The sequence below is a fragment of the Propithecus coquereli genome, unplaced genomic scaffold, assembly GCF_000956105.1.
Source record: "Propithecus coquereli isolate 6110/MARCELLA unplaced genomic scaffold, Pcoq_1.0 Scaffold461, whole genome shotgun sequence".
In the NCBI taxonomy this organism is placed as follows: Eukaryota; Metazoa; Chordata; class Mammalia; order Primates; family Indriidae; genus Propithecus; species Propithecus coquereli.
Window position 1 is genome coordinate 1,592,399 of NW_012150408.1, and position 18,706 is coordinate 1,611,104.

The 18,706-nt window shown below is 43.5% G+C and overlaps 1 protein-coding gene across 5 annotated transcripts in view; it reads right to left on the minus strand.

The window, feature by feature from the left end:
* The window catches only part of ATG7 (autophagy related 7), a 245,173-nt gene extending 228,877 nt beyond the window's left edge, over positions 1 to 16,296 (minus strand). For 3 of the 5 annotated variants that reach the window (XM_012655167.1, XM_012655163.1, XM_012655166.1), the window contains exon 1: positions 16,286 to 16,296. The gene's annotated coding sequence lies outside the window, so the exon portion shown is untranslated. Of the gene's footprint in view, positions 1 to 14,743; positions 14,770 to 15,967; positions 16,064 to 16,285 lie in introns of those variants that run through there. The other 2 variants (XM_012655164.1, XM_012655165.1) reach the window with 2 other exon arrangements.
* Positions 16,297 to 18,706: the final 2,410 nt, after the last annotated feature.

Below are 18,706 nucleotides of genomic sequence, written 5' to 3' on the forward strand. Positions count from 1 at the left end.
AGGCAGAGAAATGAAGGATAAGTTTCTCCCCACCTCCCACGATGCCTGAATTTTGTTGAAATCTCCCCTTTTATCTTTTCAGTGCATGGAAAATTTCTATTTTATCCCATGATACATATTTTCATATTTCATTTCCCCCCTCAAATCATCAAATATATTTGACCCTGCTGGCACTCATGCATGTGTATGCTGTAACGTCCTATACCCTCTGCACTCTCTCAGGGTATACAGACTCCAGTTTGAGAAGCACAATACTAGAGGAATCTGGCAGCTTCACAAAGCACAAACTGATGAGGTCCCTTAGCTTTCCATCCTGTCCCCATGAGCAGACCTATATTAGCATTTCTGAAGAACATATGAATAGTCACACTAATGAGATAAATTTAAAAAAAGATAGTACATATCTACTCAGAGAGGTGTTGCCTGAGTTTTGTGCCAAGATTATTAAAAAGCTTTCGGTTTTCCAAACTTGTTGGATTTTAGCATTAGAGATAAGGAGCCTTGGATTGATACTAAGCATATGAAGAAACGCAGTTAGTACTCTACATAAAGGGTGCTTGAAATCAAGGAGGGGATAAGACAAGCGTAGGGCAGAACCATGAGAAAGGTCCTGTTAAGGAGATGGGTACAGAGTGACGTTGAAAAGAATGGTAAGGAGGTGCAAGATGGGTGGAGGGCAGAAGGAACAAGAAGAGCAGAGGAACGGCTGTGGGGGAAATGAAGCCGCGTCAGACAGCTCTCCTTAGTGCAGGGTTTGTGCTGTGCAAGAGTAGTGCACACAGAGCTGAATGGGCTACGCAGGCGAATATGTACAGAGAAGCCTCAAATGTGAGACAGAAGAACTTCAGAGGGGAGAGCTAGTGCCAGCTCTGCACAGGGCACATGATCCTGCAGTGGTTAAAGGGCTTTGAAGGAGGCAAGCAGGGAAATCGGCTAAGAGCCTGAGGATTTATAAAGACCTGGATTACAGCAGAGGAAGTAAGACTGGAAAGGAGGAGATCCTCATTGGGGATGTTTTAAGAGAAAAGGTGATCAAACTTGGTTATATTGGTGGATTCAAGGAATGAAAGATAGGAAAAAAGCCCTTGGGGTGTCAAGCTGTGACTAGCTAGGAGAATGGCAGCTTGGCTGAAAGAAAAGACACTTGAGAGGCAGAGCCGGTCTGAGAAGGATAATAAAGGAAAGACATTTTCAGCTGTGGACAACAGCAGGGCGAAGATTGGGAGGCCAGGGCATGAAAACTGGAGCTCGCCCAAAAAGGCGGACTCAGAGAGATTTCGGAGGCACTGACACTGAGATAATAGCTAAAACAGGGGAGAAGGCTCACTTCTTAGAAGCTAGAGAAAGAAAAGCTACAGCTCAACAAAGTCCTAGAGAATGTCCACAGTTAGGGAGTAAGAAGAAATAGAACCAGTACAGGGCCAGGCACGGTGGATGACACCTGCAATCCCAGTACTCTGGGAGGCCAAGGCTGGAGGATTGCTTGAGCTCAGGAGATTGAGACGAGCCTGAGCAAGAGCAAGACCCTATCTCTACTAAAAAATAGAAAAATTAGCCAGGCGTCGTGGTGGACACCTGTAGTCCCAGCTACTCGGGAGCCTGAGGCAAGAGAATCATTTGAGCCCAGGAGTTTGAGGTTGCAGTGAGCTACGATGATGCCACTGCACCCTACTCAGGGTGACAGAGTGAGACTCTGTCTCGAAAAAAAAACAAAAACAAAAACCAGTAAAACAAAGAAAGCAGTAGTTGGTATACCAGGACAGTACACATGTCTACCAGCCCAGAGCAATACAAAAGTTTGAGAAGAGTAATGATTAAAGGACAATAGGAGTCAAAGAAAATGACTGGTCAATGCCATTGGATTTTAATGTTTAAAAGGAGCACAGCAGTGGCTTTCTAAAATGCAATTTGATGGTAGATTGCTAAAAAGAGAACAGGCTGTAAAGGCAGGATCACCAAAGGGGAGAACTGACTGTGTCCCCAGCAAGTTCTAGGGGGGCAGGTGAATTTTCTACTGCGTTCCTAATGCATGGTTGTTTTTCAACAGGCTGAATATGCTCTACACATTTAAAAATATGCTTTGGCAACAGAAATCCAATTGTCAATGAATGAAAAATTCACGATGGGGGTTTAACAAACTGAGAAGAACAAACAGAAAACAAGAGGTGGAAATTATAATAATTATTTTTCCATATATTGGTAAGTTTCATTGATCACAGAGAATAGCACATCACTGTTGCTAACATTCTCTGCTGCCTCCGTATGGTTTGTAGTGTTATGCACCAGACAATGGCTGACCAAAGGTTTTCAAACTTTTACCACCTTGAGGGCTCGCTTATTAAAAACTGAGGATGCCTGGGCCCCACCCACTTCTGTCGAGGGGAGAAGGGATGTTGAGCGTGGCCAGGAGTCTGTGAGTTTGACCAGTACATTTGGTGCTATCTCAATGCCTACAGGTCACTGGCACTCCTACTTCTGGAGGCCCACTTCTAAACCATATCAAATGTATTTAAATGCACCCTCACTCCCTATTAAATATTTTTTGGCTTTTAACTGTTTGAAAGGACTTTTATAATTTTGCACTCTAAGAATTTTCATCTTCTTTTTCCAGGCCCACCTATTTCCACAGGCCCCTGAAAAGCTGTGGACCCTACACACTGTGGCTGCAGCACCTAATGGAGACCTACTGGTGTTCTGCTGCTGAAACTGCTGACAGGCTAACAAAATGGAAAAGTCTTGAGCAATAGCAGCAACAAGTGATGAGGAATCCGCTGGAAATACATAAACAGGATACTCTCGCATTAATGTGTCACTTAGGAGCCGATATGTCTATGTCACATCACTACAGTCCTTAAGTTGGAAGGGAAGATTCAAGTAGTAAGGGTCAGAGGGGAATTTGGGGGAAGTGAGTCCTAGGTACAGAGTTATTTATGTGTAACTAATCTAGATCCAAATATTACCCACTTCACAAAGAGTAAGCCTTACCAGTATAACCCTGGGCAGTGCAAGTAAGACTTGGGCCTCTGCTTAGCTTAGAACGTCAAAAGATTATTTCTATCACACTTCAGCGTTACATTCAGACACATTCAAGGAAAGAAACTGACAAGGGCATCAATATAAGTGCGGTTCAATTTTACTTCAAACTATTTGTATCATATTCAGGATGTGAAACCCAGGAGCTACACAAATAGGATTGAGTCACTTCCAATTAGGGAGGAAAGGCTTTCTTTGAGGATTCAGCACTGCAGTGAACAAGAACCCCAGCAGCATAAGAAAGCCCACAGTAGCCAAAATGTTCAGTGAAGATTAAAATGAAATAGCAGAGTGGGTGGTTAAGCAATACAAACCCCCTGGGGCTGTGCCTACCGCCCAAACTTGGTGCAAATTTAAGACTTTTATGAAGATAAAACTGAGTCACACTCAGCAACTAACATGTGGGAGCTCAGAAAATGTCATTTTGTAAGTACCTATCAAAAGTTTCTGTCCAAATGGACCTAAACCTTTGGTTAGTGCTATTCTTTAAAGTCAAATACCCACAGGAAATGTGTGATAGTGGTTGTCTCCCAAGAAAGCAGCTAGGTGGTTAGGAGACAAGGGTGTGGAGGGACTTATTTTCATTGTATGACCTTTTTGCCTTTTAAAGTTTGTATTGCGTATATGGAATAACAACACAGAAATAAGTAATTAAAGAAAAAAGTCCTAACCCAACGGCAAGACAGAGAATAAAAGAGACATAAGACTAGTACCCCAACTGCTTTGGTTCCAAGAAATAACACCTGGGAGATACCCGATACAAGAACCATGTCTTATTCATCTTTCTTCTGCACTTAGCACAGTGCCTAGAACATATTAGGGGCTCAGTAAAGGCTGAAATTAAATAATAGATCTCTTCTCCCAGAAAGGGCCAAAGAAATGGATGCTATAGTAAGATAAATTTCAGCAGAGTTTAAAAATTACTAATAGCTTGAATTATCCAAGTAGGAAATGAGCTTGATCAGAGAGATAATGAATTTTCTATTAGTGAAAGTGTTCAAGCATATATTATTACATGATTATTTACCAAGTAATAATGCACAAAGGATTACTGTATCAGGCAGTCAGATGAGACCAGCAGTTGGCAAGCTTTTCCTGAAAAGGGCCAGATAGTAAATATTTTAGGCATTGTAGGCCACAGACAGTTCCTGTCATATATTCTTCTTTATAACCCTTGAAAAATGCAAAAACAATTCTCAGTTCACGGACTGCACAAATAAAGGCCTCAGGTAGAATCTGACCCAAAGGCTGTAGTTTGTCAACCCTTGGACTGGATGATCTTCCAAACCTGTTATCTTTTGATTCTTTGAAGGTACCAATAATGTATTTTGCTTTTAGGGAGACTGATATTTTTGGCATAATCTTTTTAAAGGGCAGTAGAGATCGGCAAGGGCTGCTGACGGCCAAGCAGATCACAAGGCCAGATCCTAGGGCCACATCTGCTTGTCTACGATACATGCTTTGTAATGCTGCAAATACTCCTTTATGAACTGGTGAACAGTCTACACAGAGCACTCACACATCGCTCAGCATCACTAAGCCAAGACAAGACGAAGCTCATTTGATATTTATTGAGGCTCCTAACATGCTGGAAAGACTGCATCAGCAGCATGCTACATCCCCGCCAGGCATATCACCGCACCTCTGATGGTGTCCTTCATACTTTGTCCTGGACCCCTGATGCTGCCTTCCAACTTTTGTAGTCCCACCCGATGGTCCTGCCACCCCTCACCTCTGACGTGATGCTCAAAAAATATCAAGCTGCTTGGTGCTCTTCTAACATCTGCTCTCCTTCCCTGCAGCCCGAACCTATAGTCTCCTTGTCTGAAAAGCACTTCCCCTTCTCCCTCACCCTGCCCTGTGACTGCCTGGCATTTTGGAAATGTTGCTGTGAGGCTGGTTACCTGCCCTGGAAAGCCTTCCCAGAGCTGCCTCCCACGGTCTTCGCTCCCCTCAAACTCCTCCCTGTCACCTACAATTAATCACCTCTGGCTCTAAGCCACCTCAACATCTGGCACTGTTTTTCAACTCTTTGCTTACCTGTTTGCCTCTACCCACTTGATTGTAAATTCCAAAAATACAGATTCTGGCTCATATTCCTTTCAAGATGCCTAGTCCCTTGCAAAGTGACTCTCAAACATTACCAAGATGAATTCTAAAAATCCTTTATGGGTATCTTTCCCAAGAGAAACAAGAGAAAGAAATAACCCAAGCTTCTATGACTGTGAGGACAAACCCCATTAGCTTATTACCATGGAATATGGAGACTGGAGTAAGAAATCATGAAGAACATATGGAAATATGCCATATGACTTAGGAGGTCTCTAAACCTATTATTGTTTTTTTTTAGGACTAAGATCTTAGGGAACAGGAAATATGCATGCACAAATCAGTGTAAATAAAACCTTACTCAACCACATAATAAAAGTAGCAAAGAGTAAGTTTTTTTTTCCTGAAAGTGTTCCTGTGGCTATGTAAGAGCCTCCCTTCACAGTCTCAAAGAATCTCTCCACAAAAAATTTATCAATTACAAAGGAAGAAACAAGTGATTCTACAGTGACAAAATGTGTTCATGAAGACACCATCTTAATGAAAGGATTAAAGTTAGCACCAGCAGCAATGGGACAGACATTGTATGCTATCTGAAAGAATGCAATGCAAAGAACACAGCATCTGTGGTATTTGGTTGAAAATACATAACCTGGGTCTTATGGGGAAGGAGCATCAGATAAATCCAAATTGAAAAACATTCTACAAAATAACTGGGACTGGTTTATAATCTTCACAAGTGTCAGGTCTTAAAAGTCAAGGGAAAACTAAGGAGTTGTTCCAGATTGAAAGAGACTACAAAGACAAGACAATTGGGGGCAACAGGTGATCCTGGGATGATGCTCTGCTATAAAGGGTATTGAATGGAGTCTCTGGGAGAAGGGTAAATGGAAGGTCTTTGCCTTATTCTTGTAACGTTTCTGTAAGTTTGAAACTGTTCCAAAATAAAAAAATAAGAACAACTTTAGCACCCAGACACACGCAGCTTTATATGTTGAACAGGCAAAACCAATCAACATGACAGAGTCAAAACAGTAATTATAGGTTGGGTCGGGCTACTGACTGAGAAGGGGCATGAGGAAGCCTTCTGGGAGGCTAGAAATATCCTGTGTCTTGAGCTGAGTGGTGGTTACAAGGTGGATACCTATGTAAAAAGCTGTAAGCTATATATTTATGATTAGTGCACTTAATGTATATTATACGTGAATTAAAAAGCAGAATAAAAAGAACCAAAAAAAAAAAAAAAGCAGAACAAAATCCACTATGTTCAAACTGTACCAATCTTACAAAGAGAACTTTCATGTATTCATTCAACAGTTAACAGATGACCTATTTAAATCTTGCTTTGGTGAAAAGAAATTCATTGCTCTAAATGAGGGGCCTAAATGAGATATTTCCACAAAGTTTTCTGGCATTTTGTCATTAAAGATGCTGAAGATGGAAGTATTTTGGCTTGGCTGCTTACAGAATTAATTGAAGTAGAAGTGCTTCCTGGAGTGACACTGCCCAGCCATTCTCCCTCCACAGGGGTCTAATAGGATTGGACACAGCAAATATCAAACCAGTGTAAGATTTTTAGAAATGAAGAAGTGAAATTGTAGAAAATAAACAACAGAGGGGAAAAAAACAAAAATCAAAAGGACACATCTTTAGGAAAACTAGACCCATAGAAGGAGAGCACATAAACAGGCTAGCCTGACAATACTAAAAATTCTCTCACTATAATTTTTCCACACTTTGGGTTTTTGTTTGTTTGCTTTAGGAGAGCAGAGGAGTTTTTAATGGCTCAGAGAAAGGATGCTAAAAGCAGAGGTAATGTATTGCACAGTTAGGAACCTGGTCTTCAGTCAGATAAACTAGATTATGGATCCTGGCCCCACCTCCCACTAGCTGAAGAGCCTTGGGCAGGTTACCTCATCCCCCTGCATGATTTCCTCGTGTGTAAGATAAGGATAGTTTTATACCTACTCCAGAACGTTGTTGGGAGGGCTAAATGAGAATGTGTGTTATGTACTTGCTGTGGTGCCTGGCATGCAGTAAGTAGTCAATAAATGGTAGCTGCTGGTAGTTTTTCTTGTCACTTCTCCATATTAGCCAACAGCGGCTGACAAATGTGGATCCCTGTGCCCATTATGAAAACTTTCTCTGCCTAAAACACGCCTCATTTAAGTTCCACCTCCCTCAAAGGAGCACTGCAATCACAGCAGAGCTTAATTAAAAGCAAACCGTAAGTCTCCTGCTATAGGTCATGAAGCAGAAGGCCAAAGGAACAAGTTCGAAGGGGTTGGAGCACTTTGTGTCCAATTTCTCTGAGCCCACGTGGGGCCGTCCACTTAGCAGAAGTGCCAGAACAACTGCAATCTGGCTCTGAAGTACCTTCTCTGGGCCAAAATGGAGCACACAGAGCAGGCTTCTATTCTCATTTTCCCAGCTGTGGGGCTGCGAGCTCTGGCAATCATTAAAATAAGCACCAAACCACACGACCAAGTCCCGCTGACAGGAAGAATATGTTCTTAGCTGCTGATGTGTAAAAAGGAGGTGGAGATCGCAGGGAGTGGCGAGGAGGCCACCATAAAATGTGCATACGGAGCCAATGCACATTTTATAGGATGATGCCTCTGCAACCTCATGCGTTTCAGAAACAATTTGCCAGGCTGCTAAAGAGGGAGGTTTAAAAGACTTCTCTTCCAAATGAAGAAGAAAAAAGTTCTAAACTTAGAAGAAAGAGTAGGCTTTACCAGAAGATGAAAACTCAGAACTCCTACAGGGGAACCAGCTGGGTACAGGAGCCTCACTTCCCTTTAAAAATTCCATTAGAGTCAAGATGCCTGTGAGCCAACCTAATGTCTACGAGAGACACCAAGTCACACAAAATGGGTTTTTGTGAGTCTGCTATCATATGACTTCTGTCAGGACAGCTGATCATATTAGCAGTTAGGAATTGCTAATGATAGGCGAGTCGTCTCCCTTACCTCCATCTGAGCCACCTCTACCCCTACAGAATTGACATTCTTTGCTCTTCAGTAGGTCAATAAGGGAACAAGCAATCATGGCCATAGTCTTCAAACTGTAACTGTCATTCTCATTCATTACTTCCAGGAGCTGTTTGTCTTTTGTTTTCCTTCTGCTATAACATCCTTAACCTTCGCATACAATCTGGTCTCCTTTAGCCTCAGTTTTTCATAATGGATGCACTGGATATCAGCATTATGGGGTATGACAAGCCTACGAGGGAGGGATAGTGACAGCTGAGAAAATGTAGGAAAGCAGGGAAGAAGCAATGATGCCAGGAAGATGGAGGGCAGTGTGTCTACTTTGAGTCCTTTTGTTACCTCCACCAATCAGCAGTGTCACCTATACATGAGGGACAGCCATCTGGATTCACCTGAATCACTATGGAGCTGTTATGTCAACCAAGAACTAAAATCTGTTATGGTTCCCTAAAAGCTAACTGACTTATGAAAGCTTGCATCTGAATAATAGATTCTCTGTGGTTTTCATTTCTGGTGATCTTTAAAGACTCCTAAGAAATTGGAGAGGTACTGAACGATTGAGTCAAGCAAACACCTGATCTCAGTTTTTTTAAATATTTGATTTTCAAATATAAGAATAAAGGTGGATTCTACAGAGCACTGAACAGAGATTTTGTTCCCAAGAAAGGCACCATGTAGACCATTCCAGTCCACATTATGCCTCTATACAATCAGAAAATGGCACCCCCTTCCTCAAGACATTTGACTTCCTTTAGTTAGAGAAGTGTTGTAATATACTGATTAGGTTAGCAAAAGACATTTTATCCTTTTCTGCCATTCATTATAAAAAATACCCATGATGCCTATGATATAAATGAAGCAGCCCTGAGTAATCACAAGAAGCCAGTAAGATTTCTCTAAGAAAAAATCATGCATAATAACTACATTTCTACTTTGATCAGGGAAGAATCATAGACACAGGATATATGGACCTCAGAAATGTTTCTCACAAGGCTGCTCCAGAAATCCTGGTAGACAAGATGAAGATACAGGAATGAGATACTGACATAATTAGAGGGATCAAGAACTGGTAAAATAATCTTATTCAAAAGATCTTGGTTATGGAAAGAACTAATGTTAGAAAGGTACTTATTAGCATTTAGCTCGGCCTCTGGGCCTGTCCAGTTTATTTTATTTTTATTTTATTCATCCACATGAGTAAATATTCATCAGCATTTACTGAGTATTTCACATGTGCTAACAGCAGGGGGAACACACACGATATATTCAATAAAGTTATTATAACCATGTTTTCACCAGTAACTTGGATAACCATATAGAAGGTTTGCTTATCAATCCTATATAAATAATGAAGCAGGAAGAAACAAGTAATACAACAAATGACTAAAATTCTGAATTAAAAAAGATTCTGACCACTTGGAATGGCAGGCCTATTTTAACAAGATTAAAAATTTCATGGAGGTAAACATAAGGCCTTAAGTCTAAGTTTAAGAAAACAACTGGGGCCGGGCGTGGTAGCTCACGCCTGTAATCCTAGCACTCTGGGAGGCCAAGGCGGGCGGATCGTTTGAGCTCAGGAGTTCGAGACCAGCCTGAGCAAGAGTGAGACCCCGTCTCTACTAAAAAAATAGAAAGAAATTAGCTGGACAACTAAAAATTTATATATAAAAAATTAGCCAGGCATGGTGGCGCATGCCTGTAGTTCCAGCTACTCGGGAGGCTGAGGCAGGAGGATTGCTTGAGCCCAGGAGTTTGAGGTTGCTGTGAGCTAGGCTGACACCACGGCACTCTAGCTCAGGCAACAGAGTGAGACACTGTCTCAAAAAAAAAAAAGAAAACAATTGGACAACAACGCACTCTGATACACTGAAGGCAGTCTGCTAGACTGGGAAGGGCATAGGTTCATGAGTCAGAGAGACCTGAGTTCAAATCCCACCTCTGCTACTTTCTAGCCACACAACTTTGGACAAGTCATTTAACTTGTCGGAGTCTGTTTCCTCATCTATTAGATGGGAATATTACCTACTGTGTAGAATTTCTGAAAAGATTTAATTAGAAAATGCATGTATCTGGCCCATAGAAGGCATTCAAAAAGCAGAGTTAACATCGTCAAAACATGAGTCAAAGACATTGGGGTTTCATTTAGTTATTCTAATAGTCCCTGTGCTATATTTCAGGGTTCAGTGGCAAAAAACATATGGTCTCTACCTTTAAAGAGCTAATGGTTTTGAAGGTAAGACAGACAAGGAATGACAATACAGCAATTTGGGGTTAAAACAAGTATAGTACAGTATAGTGAGTGTTTGTCCAGGGTGTTAGAGGAGGAGGGACAAGAAACATCTAAATTAGACCCATGAGATGACATTTCCAATAGAAACCCTAGAGCCAAGGTTCTAAGAACTGGCAGAGGCTTCTCAACAGGGGTCCCACTGCCATGTTGGGTGGGACAATTCTTTTTTGTTTACAGCTACCCCAGCACATTGCAGAATGTTTAGCATTCCTGGTTCCCTCTCAATAAATGCAGTATTGCCCTGCGGTCAATGTCACAAAACAAAGTACCACACTTCCAAATATCCCCATGATGGCTGGCAGAGGGGGGCAAATGGCAGCACCTGCCCCAAGCAAGTACTCCCAGATGAAGAAGGCTACCGGTGGGGTGTGGGGACACTCCAGGCAAAAGGAGGAAGCTGTCTCAGCTCCACATCTTCAATTCCAGAAACACCCCATGGCCTCTGTACAAGCTCAACCACCACATGCCTATCACCTAATTTCTTTTCTCCCTTCAAATCTAACTCAACCACCACTTCTGAGGAAGCCTTCCCTGCCTTCCCCACCTCGTGATTAAATAATTCTCTTGTATTAAACCCTTGAAGAGCACCATGTACTGCACCTTCATAGCACATATGCAGTTATTTTATAAATATTTTTGAATGTCATTCCTCTCTAGTAGAATAAAAATTCTAAGAGAAAGGGACTGTGTCAATTTTTCATTTCCCCCCTCTATCATTGTTTTTCTAGCATCTGACTCAGTCCTAGCACCTCATAGGTAGCCAATAAATAAATACTTGTTGGTGATTTAACCTATGAACGAATGAAACAGCACAGTATGTATGTCTGAGAAAATACAAATGAGTTCCGTATGGCAGGAAGGAAAGGTACATGTGGCAGAGTAGCTGGAAACCACAGCATAAAGGTAAGCAAAAGCCAAATCATGAAGAACCTTATGTGACAAGCTATGGACTTATATTTTAGCATAGATCCATATTTTAGAAAGGGTGCTCCAACACCCATAAGTGCCAGACTGCAGGCACAGCAACCAGCTGGAAGGCTATGCAGGAATACAGGCAGGAAGTGAGGAAGGCCTGAACTAAGGCAGAATAGGAGAAAATGGAGAACATATGCCAGGAGATATCAAAGAAGTTGAATCTACAGAATTCTGATGACTGCCTAGCCTGGGAGGGAGAGGAGGAGGGATGGTATGAGAGGAAAAGTCTGACTCCCAGTGTTCTGTTTTGGGTGACTAAATGAAAGGAGGGGAATGGGCAAGATTAAAGAATGGAAAAGGAGTGGCAGGTTTGGAGGAAAGATGAGGAATTTGAGGGTAGCACTCAGGAGAGTTTCAGGTTCCAGATACAGAGCAGGGATTATGAACATATAAACAACTGTTGAAGCTGTGGGTAAGAAGAACACAGAGTAGAGGGCAGAGCCTTGGGGAAAGTTGGCATCTAAGAGACAAAAAGAAGAAAAGAGCCCACAATGGAAATTGAAGGGGAAATGGCCAGAGATAGCACAAAGCAGGACTGGTTTTCCTAAGTGAAGGGCAAGGTCAGCAATGCCAGATGTGCCAAGAAGTCAACGGGTAAGGAAGGAAAAGTGTTCAGGAGTCCTGGCAACAATGATGACTTTGGAGAGAGCAGTTCTAACGGAGCTGAAGGACGGGAGCAGGATTTCAGCAAAGAAGGACTGAAGGAAGTAGAGGTGGCAACTCCAGACAGTTCTTCCAGGAAATGTGGCTGGGAAGAGGAGGTGTGATGGGGTGCAGCACAGGTTGATGGGGAGATTATTTTGTTTTATTCCACAGAGTAAACTGAAGATATTTAAATGGGAGGAGTTGGTAAAACAGGAAAGAAAATGAACAGATGATGGAACCAGGTCCTTGAGGCAAAGGAGAAGATGGGATCTCAAACAACAAGTAGAGAAATCAGCCTTAAAATAAACACCGTTTCTCTTGCAGAATTAGAATAAAAGGCAAAGGGACAGGGTGAGCTGGAGATCAGTTTGTAAAGGAGAGAAGAGGAAGTTGAGGTGCCTTAACTGATGGCTGCAACTTAGTGAAGCAAAAGCAAGGCGGGAGGTTGAGGAGAGGAATGAAACGGAGAAGACATACAGGGAAACAGGCAAGAGTGCTGCCTGAGGACAGGTGGGGAGCACTGGGCAGCACTGAGGGGCAGGCGGGCCTGTTGGCGGCACAACAGTGTGATAGTGTCAAAGCAAGATGTGTTACAACGCAGCTGGCAGAGCCTTAGCTTACTGCAAGGAAAGTGTAATGCTGCCCTGCACAGTTAACCCTTCCAGGACCTCCTTTCCACACCACACACTCAAATTGACAAACAGGAACAAGTTCAAAGGACGGTAACTGGGAGAAAGAAGGTGTGAGGAAATCCCAAAGGTGATCATTCTGGAGCTGGTCTGAGATGGAGTGAATAGGTTGTTACCCAGTGTGCCAAAACCATGGAAATGCATATAGGCTACAATTAACAAAGCAGCACCTGCAGTATTTAATCTCCCTTAATTACACAAGCAGGCCTGGAGAAAGGTAGGAAGATCAGGAGATAGAAACAGTAGAGGAGGAAGGCATTAGCAAACTTCATTTCCACTGGCAAAAGTGGAGGGCACAGGCCAATTGACTTCCAAATAAAATCTTGGAGGAGGTCAGGGATAACCAATCAGAGACCACTAGCCAATGAACTTTGTTATTGTTTATTCCCACACAGTGGATTCATTCCTCGCTCTGCACCCCACGCACCCCAATATCCTGTTCTTGTCTCCTTCCTCTCTCCGTATTATCCAAGTCCGCAGCCACTGCCTTTATCCTGTCACCTGGATCACTGCAACAGTGCCCATGCCAGGCACGGTGGCTCAAGCCTGTAATCCTAGCAATGTGGGAGGCTGAGGAGGGAGGATCACTTGAGGTCCGGAGCTCAACACCAGCCTGAGCAAGAGCAGGACCCGATCTCTACAAAAAATAGAAAAATTACCCAGGCGTGGTGGCACACGCCTGTGGTCCCAGCTACTCAGGAGGCTGCAGCAGGAGGATCACTTGAGCCCAGGAGTTTGAGGTTGCCGTGAGCTATGATGATGCCACTGCACTCTAGCCTGGGTGAGAGAGTGAGACCTTGTCTCAAAAGAAAACAAAAAAAACACAGTGCCCTGACCCTGCTGCTCTTGTCCACTCTAATCACACACTACTGCCCAGGTAAGTTCAAACAAATAAGAGCATGTTACATCCCTGTTTAAAATTCTTCAGTGCCCTGCTCTCCACCCCCATATTTTAGAGTCCAAACTGCCTGGCCTGGCATTATTAACTGCTACTGTTTATTAAGTGTTTTTCATCTACCAGTGCCAAGTGAGCAACACAGCACATCATTCAATTTCTATTTCCCCTTTTTATAGATGAGGAAACTGAAGCTTATAAAGGAAGTGACTTGCCCAAGGTCACAAAACCAGTTTAGTGGTAAAGCTATTATTGGTATACAGGTATCTTAGGTCCCAAAGTGCATGTGCTCTTAACATGCTATTGTCCACAAGGCCCTTCGGGATGTGGCTCCTGCTTACCCGTCCAGTCACCTCACATCCCACAACTCTACACTGCAAGTCTAGTGAACCATGGGCACCACGCATTCTCACCCACAGATCTTTGCTCATCCCACCTCCCACCCCTCTTCCCTGGCTAATCCTGCTTATCACTGAGGTGCTGGATAAAGCTGTGTCTCCTCATAGATGCCTTCTCTGATGCGTCAGCCTGACTTATGAGAACCTCTCTACCAAATCTTTGCAATAGTTTCACACCATATTGTTGTCTGTCTCCTTGACTAAAAAAAAAAAAAAGTAAAGCTGAAGTGGGAGAATCGCTTGAGCCCAGGAGTTTGAGATCAGCCTGGGCAACAGTGAAATCCCTTCTCTACAAAAAAAAAAAAAAAAGAAAGAAAAAAGAAAATCTAGCTAGGCATGGTGGCACACGTCTATAGTCCCAGCTGCTCAGGAGGCTGAGGCAGGGGGACCACATGAACCTAGGAGTTTGAGGTTGCAGTGAGCTATGATGACGCCACTGCACTCTCTAGCTCGGGCAAAATAGGAGTGACCCTCTGTCTCCAAAAAAAAAGAAAAAAGTAAACTCCTTGAGGACAGGGATGTGTATCTTACTTTTGTACTCCTGGCTTGCAGTGCAGTGCCAGACACACATTACGTTTATTCTCTACGATGACAAGCTGACTGGGAACAGAAAAGGGATCCTGTGGTTGAATAACGGAGAGTTCAGTACTCAGTTCCTTAAAGGGTTTCAAAATCATGTCACGTGAGGGCAGGGAGGAGTTGGCCAAGAAAAACGAAAGGGGAAGGAGAGATGTTCTAGACAGTAGAAGGAGCACAGGCCTCTAGGTGAGACACACCTGCAAGCAGTTTAACAAGACTGGAGCAGAGCTGGAAGACGGCGGAACAGTTTGGCAAGATGCACCTTCACAAGACAGGCTTTTTCTTCCTTCAGCTGTTAGCTGGAACCCCACCTCTTCAGAGAAGTCATCCCTGTCCAGCGAGCTTTTATGCTTTCCCCCAGTTACTCTCCATCCTATGACGCTGTTTCTTTTTGTAGCACCTATCAGGATCTGAAACACATACTAACCCTTAAAAGTCTCATATTTATCCATCAAAAAATAGGCATAATGAAACAGGATTCTTTTTGGTCTTATTTTACTGTTACATCACTAGTGCCTACAATAATGCCTGGTACATAACAGGCAAACATTTGTTTTATTCACTCATCCAACAAATATTTATTGAGCATATATGCTAGGTATTGTTCTAAATGTTGGAAATATAACAAATAAAAAAAATTCTCTGTCGTTGTGGAGCTTACTAGGAGTAAATAAATATGCTTAGCCTAGATAGGAAAAGGCGGGAAGAGGAAGACAAACTACTAGCTTTCAAAAATGTACAGTGCAATTAAATGGCAGGGTGATCCCAAGAGTCTAAAGGAGAACAATAAGCTTTCTGTCACTGAAGAAATTTGGCCTGTGGGCAGAAGTGTCACAGAAAAACTCCAAATAGTCAATGGGAAAACGGGCCTGGAACACAGAGGACTCAAAGTGGCAGCCACAGATATGCCTGGTTACAGCTGAACAGGCTTTAAAAGAAATTGAATTAGTTGCCAGTGTTTTAAAAAACGGATTTGCTAATTTTTTAAAAATTGTATTGGTCGCCAGTGTTTAAAACTCAGGAGACTGCGTGCGCGTGCACACACGCACACACATACTGGAGTTTTGGTTTCACTTCTCCAACATCATATGTTAGTAGTGTGCTAATAAAAGTCAATTCGGTAAAAACAAAAGTTTGACTCTTCCTGACAAAGAAAATTTCTTACATCTACATTTACCTTACCTGATTGAATCTTATTGTGCGTTAGTTTGTAACCCTTCGACCAAACCAAGGAGTCAAGAGCCTTAACTCAGAACAGCCCTTTCAGTAGAGTAAACTGACTTTAACCACCGCTCTTAACAAGTGACAGAGTATCATTCCCATTTTACAGATGAGGGAACACCAACTCAGAACAGGGAGGAACGTGCCAGAGCCACACAGCAAATCCGGGCAAAGCCAGAATGAGAACCCAGATGTCCTACCTCCCGTGTTCCAACACTGGAGATTCTGAGCACCACCCACCATGAGGGCAGGTGGGGCTGACTTAGGAAATCAGCACGAGCTGCCTAGTCAGAAGACCCCGGACTGAACCAGTCTGAGGAGACGCGGCTGGAGAAGAAGGGCGAGAGCCGGAGTCGATGGCTCCCTGGAGGTGGGAGGACCGCCAGAGGCAGGCCGAGGAGGATCCTGAGACCTGCTGTGACCCTCGCCCTGGCCGCAGAGCTCGTCCCTTGTCTTCAGACCTCCAAAACCCACCCCGCAAGACCCCACTACACCCCCGTCAGCCGCGACTCTCTTACCGCTTCTCAACTTCCGGCAACCAAACCGCCGTCTGCAGTGCGCGCCCCGATGACGCAACGTTGCCCCGGCCCCGCCCCCCGGGGCTGAGCGTCACGCATGCGCATTAGAACCAGGCCTAACCCAGGGAAATGCGCCCCTAGCACCGGGCTAAGTGGGAGGAACTTGAGACGTGGGGAAGGCGGGGCATCAGGAGGTGGGGCATTTTAAACAGGCTTTTTAAGCAGTACTGCACGTTCTCTCTTTTGATTTCAGAGGATGGCAGGGATTATCATTGCCATCTTCCAGGAGAGGCGGCATCCACGGCAGTGCAGGAGCCATCGGGGAAACAGGTGTGGAGAGACACAAGGTGAGAACTGTAATAGGAAGGGGCCAGTGAAAGTCGACAACTACCAACCTTCCCTTTCGAAACCGGCCATTTTTCTCATAGCTCTCCTCTGTCAATGGCGATAAAGTTATTCCTTCTAAATTATTTGTTGAGCATATACTATGCGCGAAGCACACTGGACGGGAGTTGAAGATACAGCAGTTAATATGATAAATTTCTCAATCTGTCCTGTAAGGCCTTTCACAAAGCAACTCTGATGTAGCTTTATAGATTCATAATAACACAAGCAATGACTACTATTTATTATCTACCATGTTTTCAGGGTTTCACATCTCTAATCCTCACAAAGGTCCTGAAAGGCATCCCCAGTTTACATATGAAAGAACAGAAACTAGGAAAAGTTAAGTGGCTTGCTGAAAGTTAAAGGGCTTTTGGACCAGGACTATAATGAAAGTTTGTTTGATTCCGTCAAATAAGAAAACAAAACCAGACTTAGGAAGGATACTTTATTAAAAAGGATTACTGCAAGAAGCAGGAGAGGGAGGAGAAGAGGGACTATGTCTGACAAAAGGGACGATAGGGAGACTAGTCTGACAAAAAAATCCGCAGGTGTCTCAAGGGTTAGGCAAAAAGAGTTTTTTTTTTTTTTCGTTCATAGGGAAGAGGAAGCAAGGCTAGGAAGAACTGGATACAGGGAAGTGGGATGAAAGGGTGGCTTGATTGGATAGTAGATCAGAGAATGTTTTATCTTGAGGCCAGCCTGTTCTCAGGAGGGTAGGTATGCTGGCTCAGGCTGAGGATGGGTCAGCCTGGGGAAAGGAAAGAAGCTCCACCAAAGTTTTATTAACAAGCATTTTTTTCAATTGGTCAATGGAGACAAGTGGCTTAGCTAATCGTTTATGAGGCAAAGAATGGGACGGGCCTTGCCACAGGTGGACAAGAGAGGCATCCCTGAGTCGTACGTTACATGGGAATGGGTGTTTCTTTGTAGTAAACAGTTTCCGATGCACAAAAAGTTTAAGAAGGATGTCTTACCCATCACTGTTTTCCAAGAGCACAGGGCTCCCGTGAAATTCAGCATTGCCAGTTCTTTTGACTATATCAGGCTCCTGCCCTGCCACTGCCCTCTCAGACTGCATGCTTGGGTCACACTAAACTGATTCTGGTTTTCTAAGCACACTCTACTATTTATATCTCCATCCCTGCAACGCCCTCACACTTCTGCTTGTGTGACCCTCTCTCAGTCTTCACAACCCAGTTGAAATGTGGGTGAATCTTAAACAAAATGTTGATGGAAAAAAGATACATATTAAATGATTCTACTGGTATAAAATTCTAAAACCAGCAAAACTAATCTATAGTGATAGAAGTCAGATCACTGGTTGCCTGGGGCAAAGGGGGGGCATTGTCTGCAAAGGGGCATGAGGAGCTTTCTGGACTGATGGAAATGTTCTGCAGCTTGGTTGAGGCGGGGATGACACAGGTGTACACGTTTGTCGAACTCATCAAACTCCACATTTAAAATGGATGCATTTTTTTGTGTGTATTGAGTGTGATAAACTTCACTTAAAAAACAAACAGTAGGTATGTCACCTCCTATATGAAGGCATGCCTGATACCATCCACCTCTAGGCTTTTCTGAGCATACACAAGCCTGGGTTGAAATTAGTTCTTTATAAGCTTGCTTCTCCTGCTGGACTTTGAGATGTTATAATAACACCCTTGGAGTTTCTTCACAGTTCATAGTGATTCCTGCTTCTCGGGGAACCATTGATCCTATAGCCATGTTTGTACCCCCTGTGCCGCTCCAGCCTCCCAACCCCTCCAGAGCTGATTGGAGTAAAGTGAACACAGGATGATTCTTTACTGTGAGTTTAGGACTTTGAACTGATGTTCATAGGCCAGGCGCGGTGGCTCACACCTGTAATCCTAGCACTCTGGGAGGCAAGAGTGGGAGGATTGTTTGAGCTCAGGAGTTTGAGGCCAGCCTGAGCAAGAGCAAGACCCCATCTCTACTCAAAATAGAAAAAATTAGCCGGGCACGGTGGTGCATGCCTGTAGTCCCAGCTACTCAGGAGGCTGAGGCAGGAGGATT